Genomic DNA, 13,483 nt, shown 5'->3' with positions numbered 1-13,483 from the left:
GGTAGCTTTTCTGACCAGTTGGAGAATAACAGAAGGGTCCTGCCATAGATTCAATAATCAGTAGAGTGTTGCTCTATCCAAGAAATATTATTTGGAAATATAGTTCATGCTCAATTCTGGCACCTTAATATTGAAATATGATTAGACAATTTCTCAGCAGAACCTCTTTTAGGTCATAAGAGGTTGATAACTGAATCCTGAGAAATACTTAAATATCATTCACCAGATTCTGTGCAAAAGGGTATTATCTGCCCTTGCCAATCACTAATCAACATCTAAACCTGTCTTAAATTGAATCCAATGTCCATAATATATTTCTTAAAATGAAAACCTTTTTCTATATTATTAAATATTTTTCATAAATAAATCAGTTTTGGAATGATATTTTTTAATACCTAAATAGAATTCTGATATTATTTAACATTTGGGTTGTTTTAAATATTTTATATATATTCATGATACTGTGATTGACATCTGTATATATGATCTCACTATTTACTTCTTCCTCATTCTCCAATCTAATCAACTCCTAAATATTTTTAATTGTTTCTCAGAAAAGAGTTATGAATCTACACCCACACCTCTCTTCTGACGCTACCACCCCAGTTTAGAGCCATAGTACAATGCCTATGCTGTTTCCAGATGTGGTCACTCTAAAAGGCCTATTTCTTTCCCTGCTTAAAATTGATTGATGGGGCTAGATGTATACTCCCTTAGTAAAGTGCTTGCCTAACCTGTATAAGGCCTTGGATTTGAACCCCAGGTTCATACAAATAAATATATAAATAAATAGTATTGATAGATGATTTTCCATTGCCCATAAAAGGAAGTCCACTATTCTTGGTATAGGACTCCAATGAGATTGCTTTAATCTAATTTTGGAGGCTTATCTTTAGTTGCTTCTATACACTTTAAACTCCATTTGTCCTTTTTTGTTCCCAATAGGCTGATCATGATTCCACATCTCACTCTTATTGGTTCTGCTTCGAGGTAATCTTCACCTTACCACATGAAGAATACCATATTCTTAGAAGTTTAGCAGAGAGCTCTTCCTAGGTAGAACCATTCACCTTGCCTTCAAATACATATTATTTGAAGAACCTTCAATGATGATATTAGCAAGTATTAATTATTTATAATTTCTTCTCCCCTAGATTGTGAATTCTTTAAAGCCAGAGTCACTTTTACTCCAACACACCTAATTTGTTACATAACTTATATAAGGTGCTTATCATACATCTTTTGATCAGATGGATAATGTCACTAATAATATAGTTACATTAATAATGATAACTAATATTTTATGAATATATCCTGGGTACCAAGCATTATGTTGAGCACTGACTTAGAATTTACTGGTGATAAAAACAAAACTTAGTGAATTTAAGTAAATCAACCAAAATTACACATGTGGTCATAGGCAAGCTGAATTCAACTTAAATGACTGGACTAAATGTTTTTGCTGTGATAACAAAACAAACATTTAGTACCATTCATTTATTTCAACTAAAGTTATAAGAAAGTATCCCAACCAGATATTTGAGCAATTGAGATAGACTTATTTTCCCCATAATTATGCTATATCAATTGTTTTCACTGCTCTTAACACCATATAAAACTTTCATCAATTCCCAGTCAAAAAGTCACTTGTCAGATCTGGTCTTTTTCTATACTAATGGGGAAAACTTTACTTATCAAAATAAAAGCAGAGAAAGGCAAAACAAGTTATAAAATAAGTTGTATTAGTAAGGAAAAAAATAGACCTTTACTGATCCAACAGATAATAGGTTTAACTAATAAATAGTCACACATCATGCATTTAAGCAACTATGCATTTTTTTCTCCAGAAAAGTCTTTTTCATGTGGAATTTTTATAAAAGTAAACTTTATTCTAAAATTTTAGAATACTTAATACATTAGTTGTATTAAGTATGAAAGTAAAACAAGTAAGACTCCAAAGAAGTCAATTTATAATCATACACAGCTACAATCTTGATTTTTTAAAATTAAAGTTATTAAACATGATGTATCATCAGCATTTTTCAAGTCATCCTAACAAATCTTACTGAGCACTCATCCTTCACATTTTTTAAAGCATTGTCACAATCTTTGCTCTTACTAAAGCAGAAATAAAAAGGACTACAGGAAGGGAGTGGGAGTTCATGGGGATGGGAGTAGGAAAGACAGTAGAATGAGTTGACAAAACTTTTCTATGTTCCTATATGAATACATGATCAGTATTCATAACTCCACATCATATACAAGAATGGGAAGTTAGACTACATGTTTGCATGATATGTTAAAATACATTCTGTTGTCAGTATAACTAAAAAGAATAAAAAAATTAAAAAAGGACTACAGGAGGAATCCAGTGAGTGTGAATGGCTGAAAAGGAGATGGGCTATGTGGACTTCTGTCCTTACATACTGACTTAACATGGTTAGTGTTTTCTCAAGACTTGTGCATTTCTCTCACATAGGTCCCATCTTCCTTCTTTATGTGGCTTTTGCTCCAAATTATAATCTCAGATAAAGGTATACATATATATTTTTATTTTGTATATGATGTATTATGTTATATATAGTGTTTGTTACAGATACAAAGACTTACAGGCAGATCTAAATAAGTGTTGGCATCATTACTGTCACCATTACATACTTAGTTTATTTTCCTTAAGCTCAGTATTAAATGATTAGTTCAGATAATAAGAAAATAACTATTCCTGTTGAATGTCTGTGTTATGTTTTTCACCTCTTATTCAATCTTAGAAATTATTTGTTTTTTAGATCAATAACAAACACATTTACATTTCTTCTCATGTTTTAACTGACTAGTATTTGGATAGTTTTCTTTTTAATACTCTGCTTTACAGATTGACAAAATTCTATTGTAATAAACTCAGTTTTTTAATAGAGCCATTAGTTTTCAGGGTTAAAAATTATGAAGTGAAACAGAGACTTAAATGCATATTCTTTTCCTGACTGAAACTACTTTTGTGGTATTTTATGCTCCTCATGGCATTGTGTGTCGCCCTCTACAGTAGAGGGAAGGCAATTGCACTAATTGTATTGCCTGGGTATAAGAACTTGTATTTCTCCAAAATCCTAAGTCCAAAGCCTTAGGCTACCCATTTTTCTGCCTCTAGGATAATCAGTGAATATAATTAAAATAACTCTAACCATAAACACATATCCAAGAGAAATTGGGACAATATTTTTTTTCTAATTTTCAAGTCCATGTACAAAAAATGAATGCTACATCTATTACTCAGAAATTAATATTTTTTAATATTTCTGTTACTTTCCTGAAAAACAGAATTCTAAGAGTCTGAAGACTATCTTATTCTGGTGGGTTATTTTATTTTATAAGGGTGTAAGAAGGGGAAATGGAACCATATATTTATTTTCAGAGCAACCACCAAGTAGATTTTTGACTCACTAGATTTCAGTCTTCACATCTTCCAAAGAAAGAAATTTAAATATCTTTTCTCTGAGTTACATTCATGCATGAAAATCCCCAAATTAAAGATGATTAAATAAAGAGGATTAAAATATGGAAATTCAGAAACATACTGAAAGTAATACTGTGAAGACATGACAAGGTTTTATGAGATAGTTGTAGAATTCATTTCTTACTGTTATTTAAAAATGAAATGCTTGCTGCTGGACATGGTGGCTAATGTCCGTAATTCCAGTGACTCTGAAGGCTGAGGCAGGAAGATCTAAAGCTCAAAACTAGACTCAGCAATTTTGCACCCTATCTCAAATTTATTAAATTAATTAATTAATTAATTAAAAAGGACTGGGGCTATAGCTTAGTGGTAAAGTACTAAAATGTCCCTAGGTTCAGTTTCCAGTTCCACCCTCCAAAACAAAACCCCAAATAAATGATCAAAAGGACGGACCCTGCGCCTCTTAACAAGACCTTACTCCAAAAACAGGGTGTCATCCCCATACAGGCGTAGCTGGGGCATCTCTGACTCTCTGCTGCCCTCTCATGTTTCAACAGTCTTTATCTCTGGCAAGTACTGCCTGCTGAAGACCAATGCAGGTGAGGCTTTCTCTAAGTAACTGAGGGATTACTGCAAAGGTCCAGTCATTACTGTGCAAAAGTAAAGTCATTAATAGAATATGCCAGAAAAGCCAATGAACTTTAATTAGCCTCTGTTACTTCCACTCTTCCTGTTTTTGAATTACCTTAAAGAACAAAAAGTATCAAACATGGGGCAGGATTGTAAAAAGAAAGGCTTATACTACCCACCACCTGGTGAACTTTCTAAAACTTATCTCCTTGAACTCTTGCAACCACCCTGAGAACTAAGTACATACAACTCCATTCTTCAAATTGGAAAATAAAGTGAAAGAGAGAGACAGGTTTCATATCAGGATCTGAATGCCACACATCAGCTTTTTGTTACATCACACTTAAGAATAAAATAGCTCATGGACTGGGGTTGTGGCTCAGTGGTAGAGTGCTTGCCTAGCATGTGTGAGGCACTGGGTTCAATTCTCAGCACTGCATATAAATAAACAAATAAAATAAAGATCCATCAACAACTAATAATTTTTTTTAAAAAACAAATCTTCAGTAGTAAATTTTTTTATAAAAAAATACTATTTTAGAAGCCCTATTTTAAAGAATTATTAGGTCACTTTAGATCTATGTAATTACCTCTCATAAGTAAAAATAAAAACTGGCAGGTATCTGACATGTTTTAACTCTAATGGTATGAAGTAGAAATTCTCTGTGTTTAATATTTATCAAAGTAACAACAACAACAACAACAAAAAGCCTGGCCCTGGCATGATGGCACACACCTGAAATTCCAGCGATTTGAAAAGATGAGGCAGGTGGATCACAAGTTGGAGTCCAACCTCAGCAATTTAGTGGGGCCCTAAGCAACTTAGCAAGATATTTTCTCAAATTAAAAAATAAAAATAAAAAGGACTGGGGATGACATTCAGTTGTGAAGTGCTCCTGGGTTCAATCCCCAGTACCAATAAATAATCAAACTTGAAGTGGGTAGAAAGGTATTATATGTTCTATGGGACTAATTTTCAGGAAATATTATATGACATAGAAGTTCTTAATTATTTTTTACAGTTAAATAATTGGTTTATGGAAGAGTTATAGTGAATTATTTTTTCCTTCAAAAAACTGGCTCTCAAAAGTAAGTTTTTAGACTCTGAAGAATAATCTTATCATCTCAATAAAAAATGCACTAACATCTATGACAGTGATGAGGGGAAAGGACACAAAATTACGACAATAGGAGGTGTCATTTGGACAGGTCCAAAGCAAGTGTGTCCCTGTGGGCCATTTTGGGGGATCCACACACATTACTCTTATGATTCTGCATCCTTGTCTTTCTCTCATTCTTCCCTTTTCTTTTTAATTTCTTTCCTGTTCCTTTCACTGTCCCTCATGATGGGCTGAATGAGTATAGGCACCTCAAATTCACATTGACATCCTAATCCCCAACATGGTAATAGTTGAAGGTAGGGCTTTGGGGAGATAATCAGGTCATGAGCGTGAAATTAGCATCCTTTTAAAGGAATCTACCCGCTTGCCCCCTTTCGACCCTGTGAGGATATAATAAGAAAAACAGGTCTGCAACCTGTCCTTCCCCAGAACTCAAACACATTGACAAGTTGATCTCAGCCTCTAACACCATAAGAAATAAATTTATGTAATTTATAAATTTATGAGGATAATCTCTGGTACTTTTTATAGAGTCTGAACTGACACCCCTAGTTTTATGAACAGAGTAGGTCAGAGAAACCAAAACAACAAAACAAAATTTATCAAAATGTATTGAGTGCTGACACTGCTGGGCACCATGCTAAGGTAAAAGTGAACACATTAATTCACGGCACCTACCAACGGTGATCTTACTGCATAAAGTGGGATCACTATTTTATAGATGAAGAAACCAAGGCAGAGAAAGGTATGCAACCTACTCAGGGCCATACAGCTGTCATGATAGAGAAGAATTTGAGTTCTGGACAGGCAGCCCACAATTTTAATCACATCTCTGTAGATCTATGAAGGACTCCTGCAGGGGAGCCTTGAGCTTGTTCAATATAGCCCTTTGGGCTAGTGAGGAAATGAATTTAGACAACCCTGTTCCTCCAGATTTTCAGCAAAATTTCAAATATGGCTGCCTTGATCTAATAGGTTGCCTTGCTGACTTAAAAATACAACAACAACAAAACATCCACTTTTCTCATCTCCTCAGTACTACTACAGAGATATAGTGAGCTTCTAACAGGAGGAAATAAGCCTGGAGGGAAGAAACACATAAGTAATACCTTTTCTTATCTGAAGTCTAACTAGTGTCAAAGACTCAACCACCATTACTTTATTGTTTAGGTTTTAAGGACTCACTTTTTCAGAATGGGATGACAGACAGGAACTTTTCACTGCTCTTGCCATCATCCCCTCACACTCCAGACCCTCTTCCCACCTTGGTTTGCAATATTTGGACAAGAAAAAAGACTTCCATTCACTAGCCAGGCAATTTCCTGTTGGGCTTTGTGAGGAGTCCAGCTGCAAAGCAGTTAATGACAGATAATTTCTCTCCCTTCCTACATGGGATGTTTCTGTAGTCCTCAGGTCAGGAGTTATTGGGTACAAATGAGGCCCCATTAGCCTTAATTGCCAAATTCCATTGTCTCTTAGTTCCCTCTCCAGGGCTTCATTCAATATTATGTAAAAGTTTCTGGGAGCTTCTATGGGGTTTCTCACCTATGTGTAAGATCATGTCTCTGAATGCAGCTGGTCATCTGCCAAGGTGGTTTGCAGCTGCTCTGTCCACTGAACACCCAAACATCTTATGCAGGACACAAAGGAGTTTTACTAGTGCCTAAAGCTGTTCTTCTGGAAAGATGCTGCCCCATCTGTGAGGCAAGTTCATATGCAACCTCAAACTAAAACAAAACAAACAAACAAATGCCAAGAGACCAAAATAGCACACATTGTACTCAAACCAAAATGTCAGTCTTGCTTATTGCAAAAGTGGGTGCGAGAAAGGTAGCTCCTGTTCACAGGGGTATCTGTAATTCCTGGAATAGGGCTGGAGACCAGGTTCAATGTGGTTTTTGTTCCTAAAATAACTTATTCTGGTACTTAGAAATTCTTTATGGTTTGTCTCTTGGTCAATGTCAAGAACAAAATTGGTAAACCATATGTATACTATGAAATGAATATATATATATATACACACTATGAAATGACAATGGAAAGTCATTACCAACAAGATTTGTAAAGTGAAAGATGGAAAAAAAAAACAAAAAATGTAATAGTCATTGAAATACAAGTGCTATTTGGTATACTTTCAGATAAGAAGATAACATTAACTACTGTTTCAGAATCAACTCTGATGTGGTGACTACAAAGGCAACCAGTTGACTGGACATGACAAAGTTAAACTTCAAGCAATTTGTATTCACTAAAAATTTAATAAGAAGCTTCTTATTAAGGGTTGGGGTTCTAAGAAGACACTTGAGTCAAGATGAAGTATTGGTCTAGTTTGGAGAGTATGTTAATTTTCTTTTGGTAATAATTTTAGAAATCATAGATTTTCTTTTGCAGGCAATTATTTCAATGAATCAATTGGGGTTTTGAGAAATGATTAAATGAGGTTCAATTTGGTTTCAGGTTCAGCAAAATGAGATCATTCATTCTATTTTTAATTCAGTTCAGGTCAAGTCTCCTGGTTAAATCAGACCAATAGGCATTGGGATAATATATTTTTATGACTTTTCTTTCCCTCATCCTTTCTTCTACTTTTCTTTCTCAAACATTTGTGGACCTGAGAACAAATGTGACTCCATTTTTTAAAAATAAATAAATAACACAGCTTCTACCTCAAGGCCTGTCCTAAGGAAGGGGGCCTGACCCTTGTCCTTGGATAAACCCACAGAGCACTCCTAAGCACATACCCACCCTGCTGAGTTGTTTGTAAATAACAGGAGAGGTCTGACTCAGTTGGGCTAGGTGAGGACCCATGGCAACCCTCCTAGAAACCCCCAATCAGCATGGGACAGTGAAAATACTTGGACTGCCAGATGACCCCCAAGTAGTTTATGGTGCTTGATAACATGTTGGGAAACCATGTAGTTTAGCACGTATACCTCTCATCGCTTAAACCAATCAGTTCAAAGGAATGCCCCTCTTGTACTAGCCAATCACCCTTACGCAACTTGCTCCCGCCAGTGAATGTGCTAATCAATGCTAAGATTTGTTGTCTGATTTTCCCGAGATATGGAATGATTTGCTGTGTGATGTTGTGACACATAGAGTATCCCCCCCAAAACCTATAAAATCTCACTGAATAAAGGACAGGGACTCACTCCCTGGGACTGCTGCGTGGGGATCGGTTGTGAATCCAGGCTCCAGCTTGCAATAGAGACTCTTGTGTGATTGCAACAGATTTGGTTCCTGGAGGTCTACTGGGGTCTCACGAATCTGGCATAACAGACCCTTTTCTCATCACACTGAACTTTTTTGTATTGTGTAATAACATGTTCTCTCCCCTCACAAGTTGTATTTATACTCAGCAACCCAAGTTCCCATAAGAACTACTGGAATAGTAATATGTTCCTTCCAGCACAAAACACATATTTCTCTTATTTATACTTTTACTTTCATTAAATTAGACTACCATATATGAAGATGAAGCAGATAACCAAGCCTGGAACAAAAATAGTAGATATTCTGAGGGTAACTCTGTCTCCCACAACAAAAATGCCTAGAGCAAAGCTGAACTGAGTTCCAATATAAAGTCAAGTGGTTAAGAATGGGGTACATTAGAACAGGTTTTCCAAGGAACAGCTTAAATGGAAAAATTGTAAGACCAATGATAGTGAGGATAACATAAAGAAGAAAAAAATTCTTTCTTTGACATTTTAGAATTGGAGTATAGAATCAGCATTACTATGATGTTGAATATTGAAAGATACATATTCTTCCTGGACACAAGAAGAATAAGTCCAAAGATCTCTCTTACCTGTTATGGTGGCTTTGTTGATGGATGGTTGGTTTCACATTGGTGATCTTCTGACAAAGAGAGAAAAATACAAAGCAGTAAGTATGTGGTCCTTGTTGATTTGAGTAGGTGCTGAGTCGTTTTAGATATGAAATTTTAATTTTAAGGATTTTTTTAAGTTAGGAGATGCAGATTTCCTTCATGGGGATCCTTTTACTATATCTCAGATCATACGTATCAAATGTTTAAGAAAGTTAAGTCTCACGGTGATAGACGTTGGGGAAGATTATGATGTTCATGTCACAGGAACATGATAAAAGTGGAAATTCTTATTAATTGACTATATTCAATTAAGCTAGGGTTTACAGAGCTAACACAGACTTTCTGAATTTAGAAAAGTAGTCAAATTATCACTGTTTTCCTTAAAAAAGTGCTAAGAATCTTTGATTTTGACATAAAGCCTCATGGTTGCTTATACATTATCAGAAGTTCATGATTTTTTCTAAAGTATCTTAGAGAAGGTATTTAAATTTTTTTCCTATTTTCTTACATTGAGAAACATTTCTGATACAAGTGTTAGAGAGGTATATTGACAAGGTGTATAAACATATGCTATAGAGATTTTAGAACTATTGTAAACCTAAGGTATTTAAATAGATTCCATCTAGTATTCTTTCCTATTTTTTTTAACAGATGTTTGCCAGGTTCCACCAGATGATTATAAACACCCTTAGGTTAAAAACAAAGCAAAACAAAAAAACAAATATATATATATATATATATATATATATATATATATATATATATAATGATTAACTCATATTCCCTTCAAAGCCCAGCATGAGCACTCACATACACACATACACACAACCTCAACTATTTTACAGATATCCCTAAATGTACCTATTTTTAAAGTGTTTTTAAAATGGCAACAAGTTAAAAGCTATCAATTATGTATATCAACAAGTTAAAAGCTATCAATCTATCTGGTATTAAATCAGTGCTCAATAAATTATGTTGAAAAGAACATCATTTATGGATTGTCCAAAATTTTTTGGAATAGAATTTTATAAAATAGTTACTTATAATTAATAGCTTTTAACTTGTTGCCGTCTTTAAAAACACTTTAAAACACATTAAGGGATATCTGTAAAATAGTTGAGGGTGTGTGTTGTGTGTGTGTGTGTGTGTTTCTTCTAGTGGCTACACTTACTTAATAAGCATTAAGTGTCTGTCACAGGCTATACTAAATGAGCACTTTAAATGAATTATCTCACTTAGCCCTGAAAAAAAGCCTCAAGGCTGGTGGAATCATTGTTCTCATTTTACCAGTGAGAAAAACAAATCTTTGGGAAGTTGAAAATCTGTTCCAAGCCAGCAGAGATTTGAATCAAGGTAATGTGACTCTAGGCTGCACTCTACTCTTTGTCTTAGCTTGGGATGCTTTTGTGGAAGCCAAATGGATAACCACACAGATGTGCAGTTGGCAGCAGACTCTCTAATGCTGAAGATGACGACTATCCTAGCAGGTCTGGGGGAAGCTTACAGAAAGCCCTTTGGTGTTTTGTAATTTCTCGCTCATTCTATTCAGTGTCTGGCTCTGAGTAATTGCTCTTAAGTTTATTGGTGTCAGCTTGGGATTGAATTTTTGTGTTTGATTGAAAATACACCATGATTCACTTCTGACTTATTTTAGTTTTTTTAAATTATGAAAATAAAAGTCGGGGCTGAGATATAGCTCAGTGGTAGAACAATTGCTTAGCATGTGTAAGGCTCTGGGATGATCCCCAGCACCATATAGAAGTGAGAGAAAGAGAAGAAATTAAAAATATAAATTTGAACTTGATAAATGTTTTATTTAAAAAGGTCAATGTTTTAAACTGCTGCTTTGAAATAGCTCTGTTTTCTATACTAGTAGTTACCTTCTTGCTGAGAGTTTGTTATTCAAATGAGTTCGGGGATATTCAGGATGATATAGTTATAGACTAGAGTTTATTCAAATGACTTAAACATTGATTTCTGAGAATGTTTTTTAGTTCTTGTTCTGTGAAAATTTTGAAAACATTGAATTTTTGTCTGGGAAAATATAAATAAACATTTATCCTTTTCTATAGTTTTGGAAAACCAAATGGTTGACTTGCTACTAATTCTCATTTTATCAATCTTACTACTGACACTTGGGAACTTGACATCTTGATTAGTAACAAGCAGAAAATATTAATCACTGGATTCATGGTAACTTGATAGATTATTTTTAAAAAGAATGAGTCACAATTTATTCTTGGAATAAAAAAGTCTAAAGGGCACAAAAGAGCAAGAAGATCACAAGAAACCATTAGTGGGCTAACACTAGAGCTCTTGGATGAGTTCTTCCTAGACACCAACCCTAAAGCAAATAAAAAAAAAACAACAACAAAAACAAAAAACAAGTTCTTAGATGAGTTCTTCCTAGACTCCTTTCCTAAAGCAAATAAAAAGGTAGTCTGTGAAAGGCAGCACAGGTCTTCTTCAAATTCCAACAGTGAGCTTGGAAACATTCTAATGGCACAGGGAGTGCAGGGCAATTGAATCCTGATTCTTTCAGAGTCATCATGCTATGTACCAGTGGCATCCTCTTTGCTAATACCAAGCACAACAGAGTACAGCTGTGTGGAGATTGAATTCTACTATTCCGACACCCCAGGAACCTGACTTGGTTTGAATTAATAAAGGAGGTACAAATCTGCATTGACTAAAAAGGAGACCATACACTGGCTTTCACTTAGAGTCTACCAGATGATATTGTAATTCAATGTCTCCATGGGCATTGCATAGTTAGTCAAAGCAGGTGTAAGTTCAGGTGTTACCTATGATTTTTCACTCCCTCCTTTCCATTTTAATATATTCTGTGCCTGTAAATCAGTTGAGAACCTCTGTCTTGTATAGAATAGGCCTGAGGACATTTCTTTGGAGATAGAAGGGCCAGTGTGATACCTTCACACCTGTTTGATTAAGTGTCTATTATATTAAATGCTTGCACTCAGGTGACCACATCCAAAGGAAATTTACAGGGCATTAATTTCTTGTTTGCCTTTTAGAGACAAGACCTCGATTTCTTACTGAAATTTGAGACTGCAAGTTTTAGTGGCAACCAATAATTTCATTTTTCCTTCAGAGTTAAAAATTTTTAGAAGGTTAAGTTTGTACCCATAACGTACTGAATAGCAAAGGTCTCAGGGCTATTGAGGTCAGCCTGATGTTTTACAACTTATGACCATGTTGTATAGACAACACAACTGGAGATAAATGATTTCTTCATGGCACACCCTCAGGCTTTAAATGCTGAATGGCCACTTTACACTTTCAGTAAACAAGCATTTGCAGAGATTTAGAAATGAAGTGTCCCCCAAAAGTTCATGTGTGAGAAAATGAAAATGAGGTTAAATGAGAGCTGTAACCCTATTAGTAACTTAAACCACTGAAATGGATTAACTGGGTGGTAACTGAAGGCAGGTAGGATGTGGCTAGCGAAGACTGGTCACTGGGAGTGTGCCTTTGGGGTTTATATTTTGTCTCTGGTAAATGGAGCTCTTTGGCTCTCTCTGCTTCCTGTTGGCCATGTTCTGAGCTGCTTTCTTCCTCCACATCCTTCTACCATGATGTTCTGCCTCATCTTGGTCCCAGAGCTCTGTGGTCAGCCATCTGTGGACTGAGACCTCTAAGACCATCAGTGAGCCCCAAATAAATTTCCCCTCTTCCATAGTTTGTGTCAGGTATTTTGGTCACAGCAATGAAAAATCTGACTAAAACAGAGGAATTATTCTGTGTTCTGATAGGTACTGGGAATACGAATGTGAACCAACCACACCCCTGCTCTTGGGGAACTGACATTGCTGAGGATTAACCAGGTGATCAGGCAAGTAGGGCACAGGGAAAAATGTGCTTGAATAACAGGATGCAACCAGGCAGAGTTGGAAAGACATGCCAGCCAGCTAGGGCTGGTCACTGTGGGTCTATATCTGGCAGTGTGAAGGACAGTGGCCCCAAAGCGATTATAGATTATATTTAAACTGTGATGAGAAGAATGAACCAGTTAGTCAAGTGGAAAAGAAGAAAGAGAAGGTAAATGTTCAAGCTGAGGGAAAGACAATCGGCCCAACGTTCTAGGTTCCATGTCAATTATTTGTGTTGTGGAACTTCCACTAATTTTTTTTTTTTTTTTTTTTTTTTTTAGAAAACCTTTCTCTATCACAGGAAGTACTTGCCTAATGGCCATAGCTTCTTGTTAATCAGGAAAATGTGGATTGTAGAGGTAAACTATGTTATTATGGAGTGGAAAAGTTCAGTTTTTTCATGTTTTTTAAGAAGTAGTTATCGAGTATAAAATAATATAGACTCAGATATACCATAATCCCTAATAAGTTTCTACTCACTGTTCTCTTAATATTGATTTGATTTTTTTGTTTTGTTTTGGAAAATTCTTCCAGGCTGATAATCTTAACTTAACTTTATTAT

General features: G+C 35.3%; 1 pseudogene across 1 annotated transcript in view; it reads right to left on the bottom strand.

Annotated features, from left to right (window-relative positions):
* LOC144365714 (3',5'-cyclic-AMP phosphodiesterase 4D-like) overlaps window positions 1–13,483 on the bottom strand; it is a 169,628-nt pseudogene that overhangs the window by 128,619 nt on the left and 27,526 nt on the right. Inside the window, exon 5 of the transcript XR_013424507.1 lies at window positions 9,011–9,060. The product of XR_013424507.1 is annotated as a 3',5'-cyclic-AMP phosphodiesterase 4D-like (transcript). The remainder of the gene's footprint in view (window positions 1–9,010; window positions 9,061–13,483) is intronic.

This window comes from Ictidomys tridecemlineatus, chromosome 7 (assembly GCF_052094955.1).
Source record: "Ictidomys tridecemlineatus isolate mIctTri1 chromosome 7, mIctTri1.hap1, whole genome shotgun sequence".
In the NCBI taxonomy this organism is placed as follows: Eukaryota; Metazoa; Chordata; class Mammalia; order Rodentia; family Sciuridae; genus Ictidomys; species Ictidomys tridecemlineatus.
Note: the sequence above shows the minus strand (reverse complement) of the source record. Positions and strands in the feature narration are given on the sequence as shown.